Below are 20,006 nucleotides of genomic sequence, written 5' to 3' on the forward strand. Positions count from 1 at the left end.
TGAGGAGGTTACTCTTAGACAAGTGTCAGGGGTACCTAGCTTATGAGAAGGAACCTCCATGGGATGAGTTGAGACTCGAGGATATTCAGGTAATCAGCGAATTCCCAGATGTGTTTCCAAAAGATTTACCTGGTTTGCCTCCAGATCGTGAGGTGGAGTTTTCGATAGAGTTGCTATCTGGCAAGGCACCGATCTCTAAAGGCCCTTACCAGATGGCTCCAGCAGAACTTTAGGAATTGAAGGAGCAATTGCAGGAATTACTGGACAAGGGCTTCGTCTGACTGAGTGTTTCGCCCTGGGGAGCTCCAGTATTGTTTGTGAAGAAGAAGTACAGGTCAATGCGTATGTGCATTGATTACCGTGAGATCAACAAGGTGACTATGAAGAACCATTACCCGTTGCCTTGTATTGATGATCTCTTTGACCAACTTTGGGGGACACAGGTCTTTTCTAAGATCGACCTACGGTCAGGGTATCATTAGGTGAGGATTCGATCTGAAGATGTTGCAAAGACTGTTTTTCGAATCAGATATGGCCACTATAAGTTTTTGGTTATGCCGTTTGGGTTAACCAATGCTCCGACGGTGTTCATGGATCTGATGAACAGGGTTTTCCATGAGTACTTAGACGAGTTCGTAGTGGTATTCATCGACAACATTCTAGTGTATTCGAAGAGTTCAAAAGAGCATGAGAACCATTTGAGGTTGGTGCTACAGATTCTACGGGAAAGGAAGTTGTATTCCAAGCTGAAGAAGTGTGAATTCTGGTTGAATTAGGTTGCGTTTTATTAGGCCATGTAGTGTCTAAAGGTAGTATCTCAGTTGATCCTAGCAAGATTGAAGCGGTGGTCGACTGGGTAAGACTGAAGAGTGTGCAAGAGGTTCGGAGCTTTCAAGGACTGGCTGGTTATTATCGTTGGTTCGTAGAGAGTTTCTCTAAATTGTCTGGGTCTCTGAAATGTTTAACAAGGAAGGGGGTGAAGTTTGAATGGACCAGTGATTGCGAGCAGTGCTTTCTTGAGTTGAAGCACCGGCTGGTTACTTATGTAGTTTTGACCATTCCTTTAGGGGATGGCGATTTTGTGATTTATAGCGATGCATCTCTGAAAGGTTTGGATTGTGTGCTTATACAACAGGGTAAGGTAGTAGCATATGCTTCTCGGCAGCTGAAAGAATACGAGAAGAATTATCCTATGCATGATCTGGAATCAACTGTTGTTGTATATGCATTGAAAATCTGGCGACACTACTTGTATGGTGTGTCGTGCAAGATTTTCACTGACCATAAAAGCGTTAAGTACTTTTTCACGCAGAAGGAGCTGAATGTGAGGTTGAGATGATGGCTTAAGTTGATTAAGGACTACGATTGCACCATCAGTTATCACCCGGGGAAAGCTAATGTGGTAGCAGATGCGTTGAGTTGGAAGCTAGATTATGCGGCAGTATCTGCAGTTGTAGCTCAACATCATATCAAACGGGATCTTGAGAGCCTTGGCATATAGTTAGTGTATGGTGATCATCAGGCTTTTATTTCTAACTTGGTGATCCAACCAACTTTGTTTAAGTGTGTTAAAGCTGCACAGGCTAGTGATGTGGAGTTAGCTGAGACCGTGGAGAAAGTGCTGCTGGGATTAGCTACTGATTTTAACATCTTTGACAGAGGTATGTTGAGGTTTGGGACCAGTTTATGTGTTCCAAATGACGGCAAGATCAGAATGACAATTCTGGAGGAGGTGTCGATCTCCTTTATATTAGAGTAAGGTGGGTGAACATCAGGTGTTAGGACCTAAACTCATGCAGCGAGCATATGAGAAGGTGGGTTTGATCCGACAGAGGATTAAATCAGCTTAGAGTCGACAAAAGAGTTACGCAGATGTTCGCCGCCATGAGTTGGAGTTCGAGGTAGGGGTAAGGTATTTCTGTGAATCGCTTCGATGAAAGGGGTGATGAGATTTGGGAAGAAGGGCAAGCTGAGCCTGAGCTACATCAGACCTTTCGAGATTCTTGAGCGAGTGGGTCCAGTTGCCTATAAGATTGCACTACCCCCAGCACTCTCGAGGGTTCACGATATGTTTCACGTATCCTTGTTGAGGAGATACGTGTTGGATCCTTTGCATGTCATTAGTTACGAGGAGTTGGAAATTAGGGATACGTTAGCGTACGAAAAGATACCTGTTCAGGTTCTGGACCATAAAGTTCAAAAGCTTCGCACCAAGGAAATACCATTAGTTTAGGTATTGTGGTGGAACCATGAGATTAAGGAAGCTTCTTGGGAATTGGAAACGGAAATACGCCAGAAGTATCCACAATTATTCTGAGTGTGTGTGTATTACTCTACTTGTATTGGAATAGGTGGTTGGTCTTGAGGAGTATGTGTGTTTGTGAACTCCTATGACAATATGTGTATGTAACCACAGTATTCACTCTTGGGGCTGCATTATGGTAGTCGCCGATTTTTTCATTCTAGAGTCAAGTGCGTGTGTGTTTGAGTTCCTGAATAAGAGATTGGAAATTTTGAGGATGAAATTTTTGTAAGGAGGGGAGGTTGTAAGAAACTGAACCGTAATATATGAATGTAAATAATTAAGAGAAGGGTAATATTTGAATTTGAGTAGGCTTCGTCGACGAAACCAGATTTTGTCGATGAAGGCCTTATGCTGCTCGTCGACAAAGTTCATAGGCTCATCAATTAGGAGAAACCGAGAGGTTTTGGGAAAATTCAAAATCTCAGACTCTTCGACAAGGCCACCATCTCGTTGATGAGGGTCTTCAATGCCTCGTCGACGAGGTCACCATTTGTCGACGAGTTTGCTCGAGTCAAAGGTGCTTTAAAAGATCTTTTGGGTTGCTTCTTGGCTAAGAATTGGATTTTCTCTCCCTCCCTCTCTAGAAACTCGAAGCTCTCTCTTTCTCTCTCTCTCTCTCTAGATTTCTTCACCATTCATCGTCTGATTCGATAATCCGACGTTACCACGAGGATCATGGAAGGATTCTCTACAAAACCTACGGATTGGAAACTCGTTCCGAGCATTTTTGGTTTTAGCTTAAAATCGAGGTAAGGCTCGGTTTTCTTTTCTGATCCGATAGTTTGGTAGAGTACGGAGTCATAAGTATATTCTATACTGTGTTTTGTAGGTTTTGAGAACTCGGTTCGCTGTTTAGGGGCCGTAAAGTTTGAGATTGGTCTTTTGGAGGAAAGGTAAGGGAATACAGTTAATGTTGGTTACATTTGAAATCGGACTCGGTAGAACTATGGTTCACAGTCTTGTGTGCGTTTTAGTTACTCATTTGGGGGAATCTGAGAGGTAAAATTATGGGTTTTTCATATTACAATTTTTGGGAAAAAGGGGGTATTGGGTTGCATCCCTAGTTTTGTTGAAAACCGTTTGTATATTGGGATTTATACTTTGTAATAGAGATGGTCGTGCCTTGACTTTGTTTTAAACTGTATATATGATTTGAAAACATGATTTTAAGATTAGTAAATGGGTGTGGTTCGTTTTGTTATATGAGCATGCATGGTTATGATTTTGTTGAAATGCAATGGGAACTGAGTTCCGAGTTGTTCCAGGTACTGAAAGAGTGTCCGACTCTAAATCTGTGGGCGTATAATATCGCTAAGCCATGTTTGACAAGAGTGTCCGGCTCTATATCCAGGGGTGTGAGCCTTACCGGCTGATCACCGAAGGGTGTGGATTCACCAATTTGCGCCGGTATGATGCCATGGGAGCCTGGGGCTACGCCATGTGCCAGTGGCACCGTGTATCGCGGGCTGGCTAAGAGCTGACACCGAATATTGCGAACCGGCTACGGACCGAAGGGTGTGATGACACCGTGTAGATCATGGGCGTGCGTATGCGTGTGTGTGCGTGTATACACTGTATTGGAACTGTATTGTGAAAATACTAGAATTGCATTTAACTATGTATATTTTTTTGTCATGATAACACTCGAATGCCACACACCAATATAACCTGTGGTTGCCTTACTGAGATGTTGTCTCACCCCTACTATACATACATATTTTACAGGTCCTTCGAGTAACCGGAACTAGCATCCTGGTGTACGGATTGTAGTGGCCAGTGTACTACGGGTAATGCTTGGGAAAGTGCTAGGACTCTTGTTTCGCGAGTTTCCATTTTGGGGTATGTTCGGCACCCGGATGTACATTTTGTATGTATGGACCTTAGACTTCGTTTTTGTATAGACTCTGGTATGGTTCTGTATGTGTATAGAAAGACTTTTTCCACTATGTATGTGATTGTAAATGGATGTGTATAGGGTGCCTGAGAACCCCACGGGGTCGAACCCTCATTCATTATGCTGTGTCATTTGTTATTTGTATGATACAGGGACAAATTAGATTACTAAAATCACCCTTGAGTCCCATTTCCGGGTTTGGGGCATGACATATGACGTATATTGAAATATGTGAAATATAACGATGAGTATTTTCTGAGAAAATATTGAAATGAGAATTATTGTTGTGATTAGTGGAAAATAATGAAATATGATATTTATATATGAGTAAAAATGATTTGCAAGAAAATTGAGATTTTGTGAATTACTGATATGAGTATTTTGAGAAATGTTGAAATACGTGAAATACGATATATACTATTATGAGATAATGAAATGTGCACAGAAAATGATGAGAACATTTATATTGAGATGAATTGAGTTATACTGATATGAGATTAATGATGTATATTGATATGGAAATATTGAAACGTGAAAATGAGAACGTGAATTCTGATCCTATATATTGAAATATGATTGATGAAATGTCAATATCGCATAATGATTGCAGGTATGTGGTAGTAAACCTTGATGGATGGTTATAGAAACCCTAATGATGGGTTGTGATATTGAGCACGGTACCGTTGCTAGTGGTGTAGTGCAACCACACAGACTCTTGGAGCGTGTGGCGTGAGAGTCGAATGTGCTATTTTGTAGAGTTGTTATGGCCCCTGAGTCCGGATCAAGGCTATAGGCTGGCCAGTCGTACTACAGACGCGATATGTGATATGATATTTTCATTCAGCCTTCGGGCTGCACAACCTTGACCATGGGGGGAAGTATGACATGGAAAGAAAGATTCTCAAGGTAGTCATGAGTTACAGACGTGATGTTGGTACTAAGTACCAAGGATACTCATTAGCTGGATAGTAAAATGGAAACGAAAAGTGAGAGAATGATAAAATGGGCTAAAATGAGAAATGAAAAAATAATGGAAATCGAGATATAGAGAATAGTAAAATTGAGAAATGGAACCATGTGAGTTAACAATATAAATAATTGAGGCGAAGTGAAATTCTCCTCTTGAGGGCTTACTGAGTAAGGTGAGTGCCTTGATATGTATCAGATATGGCCAAACCTGGCTACATAACGTGTTAGGACAGAGGGAAGCTACCTGTATGAGCGGGTAATCTTCCCTATTCTCAGGAATTTCGCAAAGTGAATATGTGTTGGAATGATTGAATTTGAGAAATGATTTTAAAGTTTATAAAAGCTTGTGTTGTATATCTATATGATTATGAGAATATATTTATCAGTGTATTTTTCTTAGATGAAATGTTGATTTGAAAAGTAAAGTGTATTATAACTGAACTCATATGGCCACACACTATAAATAATTTATTCCTTCTTATTGAGATTTGTCTCACCCAAAATTATCTAAATTTTTTGGGGAATAGGGATATGTCAGATGATAGAGCTCCAAGACCATAGGGAGCTGGGACGCTGACACACAAGATGAATTTTTGGACTAGGGGTGGTGTAATTCCCCTAGATTTGGGTTGTTTTAAGTATGTATTGATGATGTATATATATGTATGTTGATACTCTGGGTACTGTATTATGACTATTATGTATATACCGTCTTCCGCTGTGAGGTTGTATAAATGAAATAACTTTTTCCCTGGTACCCAATGCGGATCGGGTCATATGAATGGCAATAGGGTTGTTGATGTGGCCGATTTATGAATGTTGTTGATGACGAGTGAATATTTATTTATTATTGATTGTAAAAAAAAAATTGTACGAAAATTGGGGCGTCATACAAGAGGTATTGGAGAGGCTTGGCATGGCTGACGCAAAACCGATGTGTACACCTCTAATGAGTCATTTTATGTTGTCTACTGCAGATTGCCCAAGCACGGATGAGGATATCCAAGACATATCAAAGGTCCCCTATTCAAGTGTCGTGGGGAGTTTAATGTATATCATGGTGTATACGAGGCTAGACTTGGCACATGTTGTGCGTGTGATTACGCGTCAAAACTGCGTAATTAGGCACTTTAATCCAATCTTTGCAGCTTTCATTTTTAATTAAATGTCCAAATTTGTCCAATATTTTAATAAAGTACCATATTTATTATTCTTGAACTTTATTGCACAATTTATGAATTTCTAGTAATTTTTTATCACAGAAAAATTCCAAGGACCCAAAACTGGCACCTATTCGTATTTCGTGCATAACTTTTTCGTCCAAGCTTCGATTGAGACGATTTAAATTTATGGAGAAACAGGAAAGGATTATCTACACTTTTTCTGTTTTGAGTTTTGTGATAAACGGGCTTCAAAATGGTCAAATTTGGTAGTGAACAGAGAACGAAAAAAATGAAAAAAAAAAAAGGCAGAAAAATATATGCATCAGTGGTTATGTGACCCGGCCATGCAAGCCGGGTTAGATCCATTCTGGTTCGGGTTAGGACATTTGGGTCTAGGTCAAAGCCTCCCCTCTCCTTTATTTAATATTCCTATTCTCCTTCTTTTCTCCTGTGCCCTACGCACTATCTTTTTGTACTCTCTTTCTCATACTCTGTTTTTTTTCTTCTTTCCTCTGGCCTTCCTCTCTTCAATATCCTTCTTCTACTTTTACATACTCTCTTCCCTATCCCTTACTCTCTCCCTATCTCTTAGTTAATCTCCCCTGCTCCCCCAAACTCCCTCTGCTCCAGCCACCGTCCATGACTCCACAAGAAGTCAGCTGCCTTCCTTGCTTCATAGCCACGATTCCACAGCACCACCCTCGGCCACCACAACCTGCTCCCTGCAATTCTCCATCAGATCAGTAGCAGATCAACCAGACAACCCTCCAGCCGTAGCAGCCCCTTGCTCCAGCACCTGCTACAACCAGCTGAAGCCTAGAAGTTGTCCTCTACCCTCTGCCACAGAACCAGTCCAGCCGAGCACCAACAGCCCAGAGCTTTCTCTCTCTCTCTCTCTTGCTCTCTCTGTTGTCTTCTTCCTTTCTTTCTTTTATTTATTTCTTTTGATGGATACTATTATTTTTATTATTATTTATCTATGTTGCTTGCAAGTTTGAATTTTAATGTTTTATTTTGTAATGGTTATTTAATTGTGTTTTTTTTTTTTTTGTGTTTTGTTTTGGTTTTTCTTCCCGTAAATTAGTAGTAGATTAAATTAGTTATTCCCTTCTCTTAAAAAAAGACTTAATTTTTAATTGAAGTTTGATTTAGTTTAGGTTTCTTCTTGTTAAAGTTCGTTTTTTTATATTGTCTGGGTATTTTGTAAGTTTTCAAAGTATTAAATTTTGGTTCGAGTTCTTGATTTTTAGTGCATTTTTGTGTCTGTTTAAGTTTCCATTCCGGTGTGTTTTAGTTCCGTGTCCAAAGATACCATCTTTAATCAGCACGTGTTCCGATATTTCCTTGAGTAGATTAAGGTTTCCTTCAGTGTTCTTTAATTCACTGCACATTAGTTTTAAGGCTTTAAATTGCGTGTCATTTAATTTGTCAAAAGTGAAATTGAACAATTTTGAAAATCCTGAATCTGAATTGAGTTCAGTAACCTTTTTGTTTTCGATTGGAAAAACGTAAAATCTGAGATTAAACGCACTCCCTGAGGAGACAATCTAGCCCTTGGGTTGAGTATTACACGACGTAACTCCTATGCTTGGGATAGCTTTCAGCTACTCATTTTTCGAGTGAGTCAGAGTGTGGTGAGTAAGTTTCTAATCCAGGAAGCCATCAAATGGATATTCAGATACTTACGAGGTACATCGGGTTATGGCATCATGTTCAGCAAGAAAAAAGGTAGTCCTTCAATTATTGGGTTCGTTGATTATGATTATGCCGGAGATATGGAGGACCGAACGTCTACAAAAGGTTATATTTTTACCCTTGTAGGAGGACCTATATGTTGGAGATCCATGGTTCAATCTCTAGTGGCATTATCCACAACTGAAGCTAAATATATGGTAGTTGTCGAAACTGCAAAGGAAGCCTTATGACTAACCAGTTTGGTCAAAGAGCTGGTCTTATAGCAAGACAGGGTTATGCTGCATTGTGACAGTCAGAGTGTTATTTACTTAGCAAAAAATTGAGTGTACCATGCTAAAACCAAGCATATTGATGTGAGGTTCCACAGGGTTCAAGAGTTGATTACTTTGGGTAAGCTTGTGTTAGAGAAGGTTCACAAGTATGAAAACACAACGAATATTTTGACAAAGTCAGCCACTAGTGAAAAGTTCAAGCATTGTTTTAACTTACTCCATGTCTTCAAGTGATAGAAAGGAGACAAACTCAACCGAGTGGTCCAAGTTCAAGGTGGAGTAGTCAAATATGTTTTTCGGGTTCTCCAAAGGGGTGTATAATTGCCAAGGTGAAGTTTGTTGTATTTGTATATGTGGTTCTTATACTTAGGGCTCATAAATAGAAGATGAAAAGCATATGGGTTGAATTCTTGAAGAGTGCAGTAGTTACTTGTCGATGAGTGTCCTATTCTCGTTAACAAGTAGACACCAAAAGGCTGGAAATTGCAGAGTCTCTGAGATACCGAGAGCATAAAATCAGACTTGTTGACGGGTGTCTTGTTCTCGTCGACAAGTACTCTTGGACTGCGAGGAAGAATTCAAATTTTGAATTAGGATGTTGGGACGTTTACGTATTTAGAGGGAAACCTCTAAGAGGTTGTTAAATAGGTCATTTTGGGCATATTTTGTAAATAGAGAAATCATTGTACGAAGTGTATTGTAAATTTTCAATTTCATAGTGAAATATTGGTCGAATTGCTCCAATGGATGTAGGCATTGCCGAACCACGTAAATTCTTGTGTGTTTCTATTTACTTGTTTTCAAATTTACTAGTTGTGTATGAGTTTGTGTTCTTGGTTCTTCATCATTTGCTGCAAGTTTAATTATTTTTCTGTGCATTCTATACTCGATTTCCACAACAAATTGGTATCAGAGAGTTTTTTATCATGGCGTCGGGTACTTCTTTTGCAAGATTTGATGTCGTAAAATCTTATGGAACCAGGAATTTCGATTTGTGGCAGAGGATAGTTAAAGATATATTTGTGCAACAAGTAATGGTGAAGGCTCTACATGGTGTTCAATCGGGTAATATGGATGAGGCAACTTGGGGAGAATTGTAGGCAAAGGCTGTTTCTACAATATGCTTGTGTTTGGCCATGAAGCTATCTATCATGTGATGGAGGAGGATTCTCCAGCGGCTGTATGACAAAAGTTAGAGAGCCGGTACATGTCCAAATCACTTTGTAATAAACTTTTTCTTAAGCAGCGACTTTATTGGCTTAAGATGGTTGAAGGATCAAACTTAAATCAATATATTAATGCCTTTAATCAAATCATAAGTGATTTTATGCATGTTGATGTTAAGTTTGATGAAGATGATAAGACTTTGATGTTACTAAACTCCTTGCTAGCAACTTAAACTTATGAAAATTCAATTACCACTCTTACTTAGGGAAAAGAATCTCTCAATCTAGAAGAGGTGACAAATGCCTTACGGAATTTTCATCAAAGGCTATGTGATGAAGGAGAAGGACTTGTGGTGAAAAGTAACAATGAGCATGGCAAAGGAAAATTCATACATGGATCGAGTCAAAAATCTCGTACTCAATCCAAGAATAAAAAGGATATCTGGTGTTATAAATGCGGTAAAAATGGGCATGTTAAACCGGAGTGTCTGGATTAGAAGAAAGGAAAAAAAAGTATAAGAGTACTTCAAAATCTGCGAATGTGGTTCAAAAGGGAGATTCAGTTTGTAGTGATGGTGTTGTTCTTTCGGTTTCATCGGGGTCGGTTCACATTACGAACTCATAAATACTTGACTCGGCATGTTGTTACCATATGACTCCAAACAAGGAGTGGTTCAACACCTACAAGTTGGTAAACTCAGGTTCAGTTCTTATGGATAATGATGTTTTTTGTAAGATCATTGACATAAGAAACGTTAAGATAAAAATGTTTAACGGTGCTGTGAGAACCTTGAGTAATGTAAGACACATACCGGAGTTAAGGAAGAGTTTGATTTCACTTGGCACCTTGGATTGTAATGGTTTCAATTACAAGTCCGAAGGTGGGGTTATAAAAGTATGGAAAGGTAATCTAACGGTGATGAAAGAATAAAAGCTAGATGGGAATATCAACACATTGCAGTGAACTACTGTTGTAGGCAGAGCTGCAGCTGTAGATGTTGAATTTGATGAAACTGTCTTGTGGCATATGCATTTTGGGCATATGGGGATACATGGTACGAAAAAACTACACAAGAGGAAACTCTTGAAAGGCATGAAATCATGTCAACTAGACTTTTGCAAGATTTGTGTTCTTGGAAAACAAAATAGGGCAAAATTCAAGTTAGTTGTTCACAATAAAAAAAGTATTCTTTATTATGTGCATTTCGATGTTTGGGGCCCGATTAGAGTAGCATTAAGGGGTGGATATGTGTATATTATGTGAGTTTTGTTGATGATTACTCACGAAAAGTATGGGTATACTTCATGTGGCATAAGTATGATACGTTTGCTAGGTTCAAGATGTGGAAGGCTGAAGTGGAAAACCAGATGGGGAGGAGAATCAAATATTTAAGGTCATACAATGGGACTATGATACGTTTGCAAGGTTCAAGATGTGGAAGGCTGAAGTGGAAAACCATATGGGGAGGAGAATCAAATATTTAAGGTCAGACAATGGGACCGAGTACGCTGATTCTCGGTTTATGGAGTTTTGTGAGTAGTGGGGCATTAAGAAACACTTTACCATTCGTCGGACACCTCAGCAAAATGGTGTGCCTGAAAGGATGAACCGAACTCTGGTTGAAAGAGCTCGGTGTCTAAGGCTTAATGAAGGGCTATTGAAGAACTTCTAGGCTGATGCAGTTAGTATGACTTGTTTTCTGATAAATCGATCACCAAGAGCATCACTAGAGGGTAAAGTGGTAGAAGAGGTATGGACAGGAAATGCAGTAGAGTACTCCAAATTGAAGGTATTCGGGTCTCCAACGTATGTTCACATGACTAGTGAAGAGAGGTCTAAGGTTGACCCAAAGTATCAACATTGCATCTTTTTGGGATATCAAAAGGGTGTGAAAGGGTACAAGTTATGAGATCCAGTGGCAAACAAGGTGGTGATCAGTAGATGTGTAGTCTTTGATGAGAAGACTATGTTGAAGCGTACTCAAGATTGTGATGATCAGAAACAAGAGCCAAAAAATTGGGGCAGAGATGAACATGTTGTGCAGGTGGAGTTGGAAGCTCAGCTCAACGACAATGATCATGGTCTTTTGGTTGTAAAGAGTTCTAGCTCGAGAAACCAGTAAGTTGACAATCTTCCTATGCGGAGATCCAGATGCACTATCAGACCACCACCAAGGTATGGATTTGAAGAGTTAATGTCTTATGCTTTTCTTACCAATTAAATGATCCAACTATATTTCAAGAGGCAGTGCACGGCCAGGAGAAAGGTAGAAGGATGGGTGCAATGATTGACGAGATGGAATCACTACATAAGAATCAAACTTGGGATGTGGAGCTTCCAGATGGGAAGAGGTCGATAGGATGCAAATGGGTATATATAAAGAAGGAAGCAATTTCAGAAAAGGAAAGAGAAAAATTCAAGGCACGGTTAATGGCAAAAGGGTACTTACAGAAGAAGGGAATATACTATGATGAGATCTTTAAACCTGTGGTCCGACACACTTCTATCACAATTGTGTTGGGATTGGTAGACCATTATGATCTTCACTTGGATTAAATGGATGTGAAGACGGCGTTTCTTCATAGTGACTTGGAGGAACAGATTTATATTGTACAGTCGGAGGGATTCAATGAACCAGGGAAAGAAAGCTTAGTTTACAAGTTGAAGAAGTCTCTTTACGGGTTGAAACTATAGAAACCCAAACCCAAAAAATAAAATAAAAATAAATATAAAAAGAAAGAAATAAAGGAAAACAAAAGAAAAAGAAGGAAATTGGTTTGGCAAGACCCAAACCATCGATGGTTTTTTTGCGAGTAAGCCTTCTTAAGTAGTAAGCAAGGTATATTTTTCATAAACTCAAAATTTCCTCTCTGTCTCTCTAAAGTGACTTTTTGGACCCTTTCTTTCTACTTTCACTCTCTCGTGGCTCTCTCTCTCTCTCTCTCTCCCGTAGTCTCACGTGGAGCCCATGCTTGGTCTCTGATCACTCTCCTCTTCTCTTTCGGCTTGCCGATTTGTTTTCGGCGGTGAATCAAAAAGCTAGGGTTTTCCATTTTTCGAACGAAATCAGTTTCTTTTTCAAGAACAGGTAAGGGGATTAAGTTAAGTTAGGTTTTTATTAAATTTGAACAGATAAAACTGCTTTGTATATATGTATACTTATGATTTCAAAGGTTCTTTCGAAAACCAACTGGTCAAAGTGGGGTTTTATAAACTATGGTATATTTTATGGTATTTTGAGTAAAAAGAATGATGGAAATCTTGGTTCTATCTTGTGAACTAAATATATTATATTTTCTTGGGTTTTTATGGGATTATATTCAAATACTGAAATTGTGTGGAAGGTGAATAATCGGTATGGGTTATGGTATAACTAAATTTGGGTACGACTGTGAAAAATACTAAACTATTTGTGAAATATATTGGAACTACCTTTGCAAAATACTGGGATTTGATATGACGGTCGGGGGCTAGGTTTTATTTAACGGTTGGGGGCCGAGTTTTATTTAACAACAAGTTCTATATGAAATGAGATTTATATTACAAATTTTATTACTGAAATTGCATGATATGGTTTAAGAACCCTAAGGACCAGTTCTATTGTGAGCACGGTACCGTTGCTAGGGAATTACTATTTGGCCATGTGTGCCCACACTATACTGAGAGGTGTAGGGTGGTTTCAGCCGATTGGCCTATGTAGAGGTTGTACCTTCCCTAGAGTCCGAACCAGGAACTGGTGAGGCCATCGAACTTGCAACTAGGTCGCGAATGCCTGCAAACGTAGTAGCAGATGGTTACTTTAACTTTATTTGGGTTGATCCCCCAGGGCTTAGTCCACCCTTCACACTACATAGCCCATCATGGGGGTTAGGCATGTCATTAGTTCCAAGGAGTGTCTTTTACGCATATATGCTAATTTACTTAAATGGTGTTATTATTTGTTGAACTGGTTTATACTAAGGAACCAAATGCATATTTTTGAACTGTAAAGGTGTGAGTATTTGTATGTGAATTAAATTGTATGAGTGTTTATGACGAAGTAAACTCTCTGCCTAAGGGCTTGCTGAGAAAGGTGAGTACCCTGATAGGTATCAATTATAGTCATACCAAGTTGCATAACGTATTAGAGCAGAGGGGAGCTACACATATGGGCATGTAATTTCCCCTATCCTCAGAAACTTTCGCTTATAAATAATTGTGTGTGTGTGTGTGTGTGTGTGTGTGTGTGAGAGAGAGAGAGAGAGAGAGAGCATGGTCTGAGAATGATTTTATAACTGTGATTAATTAACAACTGATGATATTTTGTATACATTACAACTCACGTTGGCCACACACTAATATTAACTTAATCTGCCTTACTGAAAAGTGTGTCACCCTAATATATAAATCATTTTTAAAAACCATCTCGAGATCGAGCTTAGCAAGCTTCGACATGGGGTGATAGTTAGTTTCAGTTTTTGTGAGTGTCTGCAAGAACTCTAATGTATTTAAGTTATGTTTGGAGTCTCTGGATATGTAACATAGTCGTATGGACTGAGTTAGTTTTCTTTCTTTTGGTTGGGATGTAATACGGATATTGGCAGACTTTTATGTATGGTAGCAGTTTAGAACTCTGGTAATGTTTTGGAGAATGTATCATTTATTTCCACCGCTTTTATATGATGAATATGGTATAAGGTACACAGACGTCACTAAAGTAGCATCCTAGGTCCCACGTGGCGGGTCGGGGCGTTACAGGTGGTATCAGAGCCTAAGTTTGCTAAGTTCTGCAGACTTTGATAATTTATGATTACCAAAGTATAGGTTAAGATAAGATAAGGATAAGAGTGCGTAGATTAGGCGAGTCTTGATCTGGAAGCTTAGAGACAGTGATTCTTTGACGGTCTTCTATGTTTTTCCTAGAATGATGATTTTAGGAAAATCACGGTAAATCCATTGATGGTTTTGTTTCTGGGATGAGAGACTAGAACTCTGAAACTTAAATAGTAATGTTAGGTCAAGTGAGTATGTGTTTAGTTCTGGAGTTGTGATTAGGGGCTGATACTTTAATATGACTAAGTTTATACTAGCATCAAAGGGTAATGTGGTTTGTAAGAGGAAAACCGTCGACGGTTTCCTGGAGGAATATAAAACCATCGCCGGTTTTCTTCAAATGTAGGTCTCCGTAATTCAGGTTTTCCATTGACGGTTTTGGGACCTTCTAGAAAAATTGTCAACGGTTTTGTGGCAGGATTGTGAGAATGAACCTTAAATTGAGAACTCATATAATATATTGATTTCTTTGTTCAATACTTGCATCAATCATGATAAATGTGGAATTTCTAAGTCGGTTTCTATCCTATCTTCAGGATGGATTTCCAAAGGAAAGAACAGCATAGCTAGAGGGGATAATCGCATAGATACCTCCAATGAGGATGATATAGATGCCTCGGCAATGCTGCAAAGTATAGCGCGGTAGGCTAGGAAGTAGAATCAGAGGGAATCTAAATAGCAGGATTAGCCACTGGTTAGTCAGGGCTGCACTTTTTAGAAGTTTACATGGACGAATCTATTGACATTTATAGGAGGAGTGAACTCGATCACAATTGAAGATTGGGTTTAGGAGATTGTGGAACTGTTGGGTGTGTTGGAGTGCACGAAGAAGCAGAAGGTGTGGTATGCCACATTTAAATTAGTGGGGGAAGCGAAGAGGTGGTGGAGATCAGCAAAGATGGTGGAGGAACAGCGTCCTGGAGCTGCAGCTATAACTTGGAACCGTTTCAAGGAGATTTTCTTCGACATGTACTTCCCAACTACTACTAGAGAGGCTAAGGCAGAGAAGTTCCTGAATCTGACTCATGGACACTTGACCGTACAACAGTACGCGGCCAAGTTTATGGAGCTATCTCGTGTCGCTCCATACATGATCCCAGATGAGCCGAAGAAGGCCCAGAGGTTTGAGATGAGGAATACGCGCATAGGTAGTGGCACTGATGGCATAAAGTTTTTCTAAGTTGGTGGACAAGGTTATGGCAGTTAAGGCTAGCATTCAAGAGGGTAATAAAGTATCAAACCCAAGAGGGCCATTCAAATTCTAGAGGATATGCTGCGGGCATGTGTGCTAGATTTTGGGGATAGTTGGATTTGATATTTATTGCTCATTGAGCTTGCATATAATAATAGTTATTAGGCCAGTATCAAGATGGCACTATATGAGGCTTTGTATGGTCGTCGGTGTCATTCTTTGTTGTACTAGGATGAGGTAGGCAAGCAGTAGATTTTGGGGCCGGAACTAATTCAACAGACCTCTGCAAAGGTCAAGCTTATCAAGGAGAGGATTAAAGCAGCATAGAATCGGCAGAACAGTTACGCAGATACTCACCGATAAGAGCTGGAGTTCGAGATTGGTGATATGATTTTTTTGAGAATTGCTCCGATGAAAGGAGTAATGAGGTTTGGGAAGAAAGGCACGTTGAGTCCTAGGTAAATTAGGTCATTTGAGATCCTAAAAAGGATTGGTCCAATTGCCTATCGAGTGGCGTTACCCCCAACATTGTCTGGAGTTCATGATGTTTTTCACGTATCAGTGTTGACGAAGTACGTGTCAGATCCTTTACACGTGATAAGTTATGAGCCTTTGGAGATCGGGGATGCTTTGGCATATGAGGAGGTACCAATTCAGATTCTGGATCAGAAAATACAGGAATTGTATACTAAGGACATACCATTAATAAAGGTTTTATGGCAAAATCATGCAGTAAAGGAGATTTCTTGAGAAAACGGAAATACACTAGAAGTACCCAACACTTTTCGGAGAGGTTTAGCACTAGACAGGTAGGTGTTTGGTTTTGTGTGCAGGTTGGGTAAGGTAGGTTTGTTTAGTTTTTTCAATTATTTACGGTTTTGTATATGGATGGTTTCTAGGAGAGTTTTGTATGGTATTATAATCTCCTGAGATGTTGCGTGTAACCACAGTATTCATCCCCTATAAGTGAGGGTATTTAATAAACTTGGGACAGGCCCACTATGTGGGTGACTACCAACTCTTCTGTAGAGATGGATTGAAATGTAAGAAAAACTTTAGAGGATGTTATCAGTAACTGTTAGAAAATTTTGAGGACGAAATTTTTATAAGGGGGAAATTGTAGAAACCCGAACCCAAAAAATAAAAGAAAATAAATATAAAAGAGAAATATAAAGGAAAAAAAAGAAAAAGAAGGAAATTGGTTTGGTAGGAGCCAAACCGTCGACGATTTTATAGAGCTTGGGAAAACCTTCACTGTTTTCAGTCAACAGGGGCGGGTCAACTACCAAACCGTTGACGATTTTGTGAGGGTAGGGAAAACCGTCGATGGTTTTCTTGAAGGTAAGCTTACTTAAGTTGTAGGCAAGGTATATTTTTCATAAATTCAAAATTCTCTCTCTCTCTCTCTCTCTCTCTCTCTCTCTCTCTTTCTCTCACTAAAGTGACTTATTGGACCCTCTCTCTCTACTCTCACTCTCTCGTGGTTCTCTCTCTCTCTCCCATAGGCTCACCCGAACCCCATGCCCAATCTCCAGTCCCTCTTCTCTTCTCTTTCGGCTTGCCGGTTTGTTTTCGGCGGTGGATCGAAAAGCTATGGTTTTCCATCTTTCAAACGGAATCGGTTTCTTTTTTAGGAACAGGTAAGGGGATTAAGTTAAGTTAGGTTTTTATTAAATTTGAACCGATTAAACTCCTTTATATATATGTATACTTATGATTTCAAAGGTTCTTTCGAAAACCAACCATTCAAAGTGGAGTTTTATAAACTATAGTATATCGTATGGTATTTTAAATGAAAAGAATGGTGGAAATCTTGGTTCTATCTTGTGAACTAAATATGCTATATTTTCTTGGTTGCTTATGGGATTATATTCAAATGCTGAAATAGTGTGGCAGGTGAATAATCGGTATGGGTTATGGTATAACTGAATTTGGGTATGGTCGTGAAAAATACTGAACTGTTTGTGAAACATGTTGGAACTACCTTTGCAAAATACTAGGATTTGAAATGACAGCAGGGGGCCAACTTTTATTTAACGGCCGAGGGCCGAGTTTTATTTAACGGAAGGTTCTATATGAAATGAGATTTATACTACAGTTTTTATTATCAAAATTGCATGATAAATTTAAGAACCCTGAGGACCATTTGTATTGTGAGCACAGTACCATTGCTAGGGAATTACTATTTGGCCATGTGCGCCCACACTGTACTGAGAGGTGTAGGGTGGTTTTAGTTGATTGGCCTACGTAGAGGTTGTACCTTCCCTGAAGTTCAAATTAGGAAGTGGTAAGGCAATCAGACTTGCAACTGGGTTGCAGATGCCTACTGACGTAGTAGCAGATAGTTAGTTTGACTTTGTCTGGGTTAATCCCCTAGGGCTTAGTCCAGCCTTCAGACTACACAACCCTTCATGAGGGTTAAGCATGTTGTTAATCCCAAGGAGTGTCTTTTACGCATATATGCTAATTTACGTGAATGGTGTTATTATTTGTTGAATTGGTTTATACTGAGGAAACAAATGCATACTTTTCAACTGTAGAGGTGTGAGTATTTATATGTGAATTAAATTGTATAAGTATTTATGGAAAAGTAAACACTCTGCCCGAGGGTTTATTGAGAAAGGCGAGTACCTTAATAGGTATTAGTTGTAGTCATACCAGGTTGCATAACATATTAGAGCAGAGGGGAGCTACATGTATAGGCGTGTAATCTCCCCTATCCTTGGGAACTTTTGCTTATAAATAATTGTGTGTGTGTGTGTGTGTGTGTGTGTGTGTGTGTGTGTGTGTGAGCATGGTTTGAGAATGATTTTATAACTTTGGTTAATTAACAACTAATGATATTTTGTATACATTACAACTCACGTTGGCCATACACTGATATTAACTTAATCTACCTCACTGAGAAGTGTCTCACCCCAATATACAAATCATTTTTCAGGACCATCTCGAGATCGAGCTTAGCAAGCTCTAGGGTAGGGTGATAGCTAGTTTCAGTTTTTGTGAGTGTCTGTACGAACTCTAATGTATTTAAGTTATGTTTACAGTCCCTAGATATGTAATATGGTCGTATGGACTGAGTTAGTTTTCCTCCTTTTGGTTGAGATGTAATATGGATATTGGGAGACTTCTATGTATGTTAGCAGTTTAGAACTCAGGTAATGTTTTGGAAAATGTATCATTTATTTCCGTTGCTTTTATATGATGAATATGGTATCAAGTACACAAACGTCAATAAAGTAGCACCGTGGGCCCCACGTGGCAGGTCAGGGAGTTACAGAAACAGTTTCCAAGGCAATGGTATAAAAGATTTGATTCCTATATGATGAAGATTGGTTCCAAAAGGTGTGAGTATGACTGTTGTGTGTATGTGAACAAGCTTGATGATAGTTCTCTTATTTTCTTGTTATTGTATATCGATGACATGTTGATAACCGCAAAATATATAACTGAAGTAAATCAGTTAAAGAAACTATTGCATAAAGAGTTTTACATGAAAGATCTTGGTTCAGTCAAGAAGATACTTGGCATGGAGATTCATTGGGACAAAACTGCAGGGAGGTTATGGTTTTCTTAGGGCGGCTATGTATAGAAGGTGTTGGAGAGGTTTGACATGGCTAATGAAAAATCGGTGTGTACACCTCTAGCGAGTCATTTTAAGATTTCTACTGCAGATTACCCATGTACGGATGAGGATATCCGGGATATGTCAAAGGTACCATATACAAGCGTGTAGGGAGTTTAATGTATGTCATGGTGTGTACGAGGCCAAACTTGGCACACGCTGTAAGTGTGGTGAGTAAGTTTCTCTCTAATCTAGGAAAACAACATTGGGAAGCCATCAAATGGATATTCAAATACTTACGAGGTACATCGGGTTATGACATTTTGTTCGGTAAGCAATAGGGTAGTTCTTTAGTTATGGAGTTTGTTGATGCTGATTATGCAGGAGATATGGATGAAAGAAGGTCTACAATGGGTTATGTTTTTACACTTGTAAGAGGACCTATATGTTGGAGATCCATGGTTGAATCTTTGGTGGCAGTATCCACAACTGAAGCTAAATATATGACAGTTTCCGAAACTGCAAAGGAAGCCTTATGACTATCTGTTTGGTCAAAGAGCTGGGCTTATAGAAAGACAAGGTTGTGCTGCATTGTGACAATCAGAGTACTATTTACTAAGCAAAAAATTGAGTGTACCATGCTAAAACCAAGTATATTGATGTGAGGTTCCACAGGGTTCGGGAGTTGATTATTTTGGGTGAGCTTGTATTGGAGAAGATTCACACGTCTGAAAACGCAGTGGATATTTTGACAAGGCCAATCACTAGTAAAAAGTTCAAGCATTACTTGAACTTACTCCATGTCTCCAAGTGATAGAAAGGAGACAATCTCAACCGAGCAGTCCAAGTTCAAGGTGGAGCAGTCAGATATGTTTTTTGAGTTCTCCTAAGCGGCGCATATTTGCCAAGGTGGAGATTGTTGTATTTGTATGTGTGGCTCTTATACTTAGGGCTCATAAACAGAAGACGAAA

General features: G+C 39.3%; 1 long non-coding RNA gene across 1 annotated transcript in view; it reads right to left on the reverse strand.

Annotated features, from left to right (window-relative positions):
- Positions 1-20,006, reverse strand: part of LOC131143977 (uncharacterized) — a 50,816-nt gene that overhangs the window by 22,736 nt on the left and 8,074 nt on the right. The gene's annotated exons all lie outside the window — the stretch shown is intronic.

Source organism: Malania oleifera, chromosome 1 (assembly GCF_029873635.1).
Source record: "Malania oleifera isolate guangnan ecotype guangnan chromosome 1, ASM2987363v1, whole genome shotgun sequence".
Lineage (NCBI taxonomy): Eukaryota > Viridiplantae > Streptophyta > Magnoliopsida > Santalales > Ximeniaceae > Malania > Malania oleifera.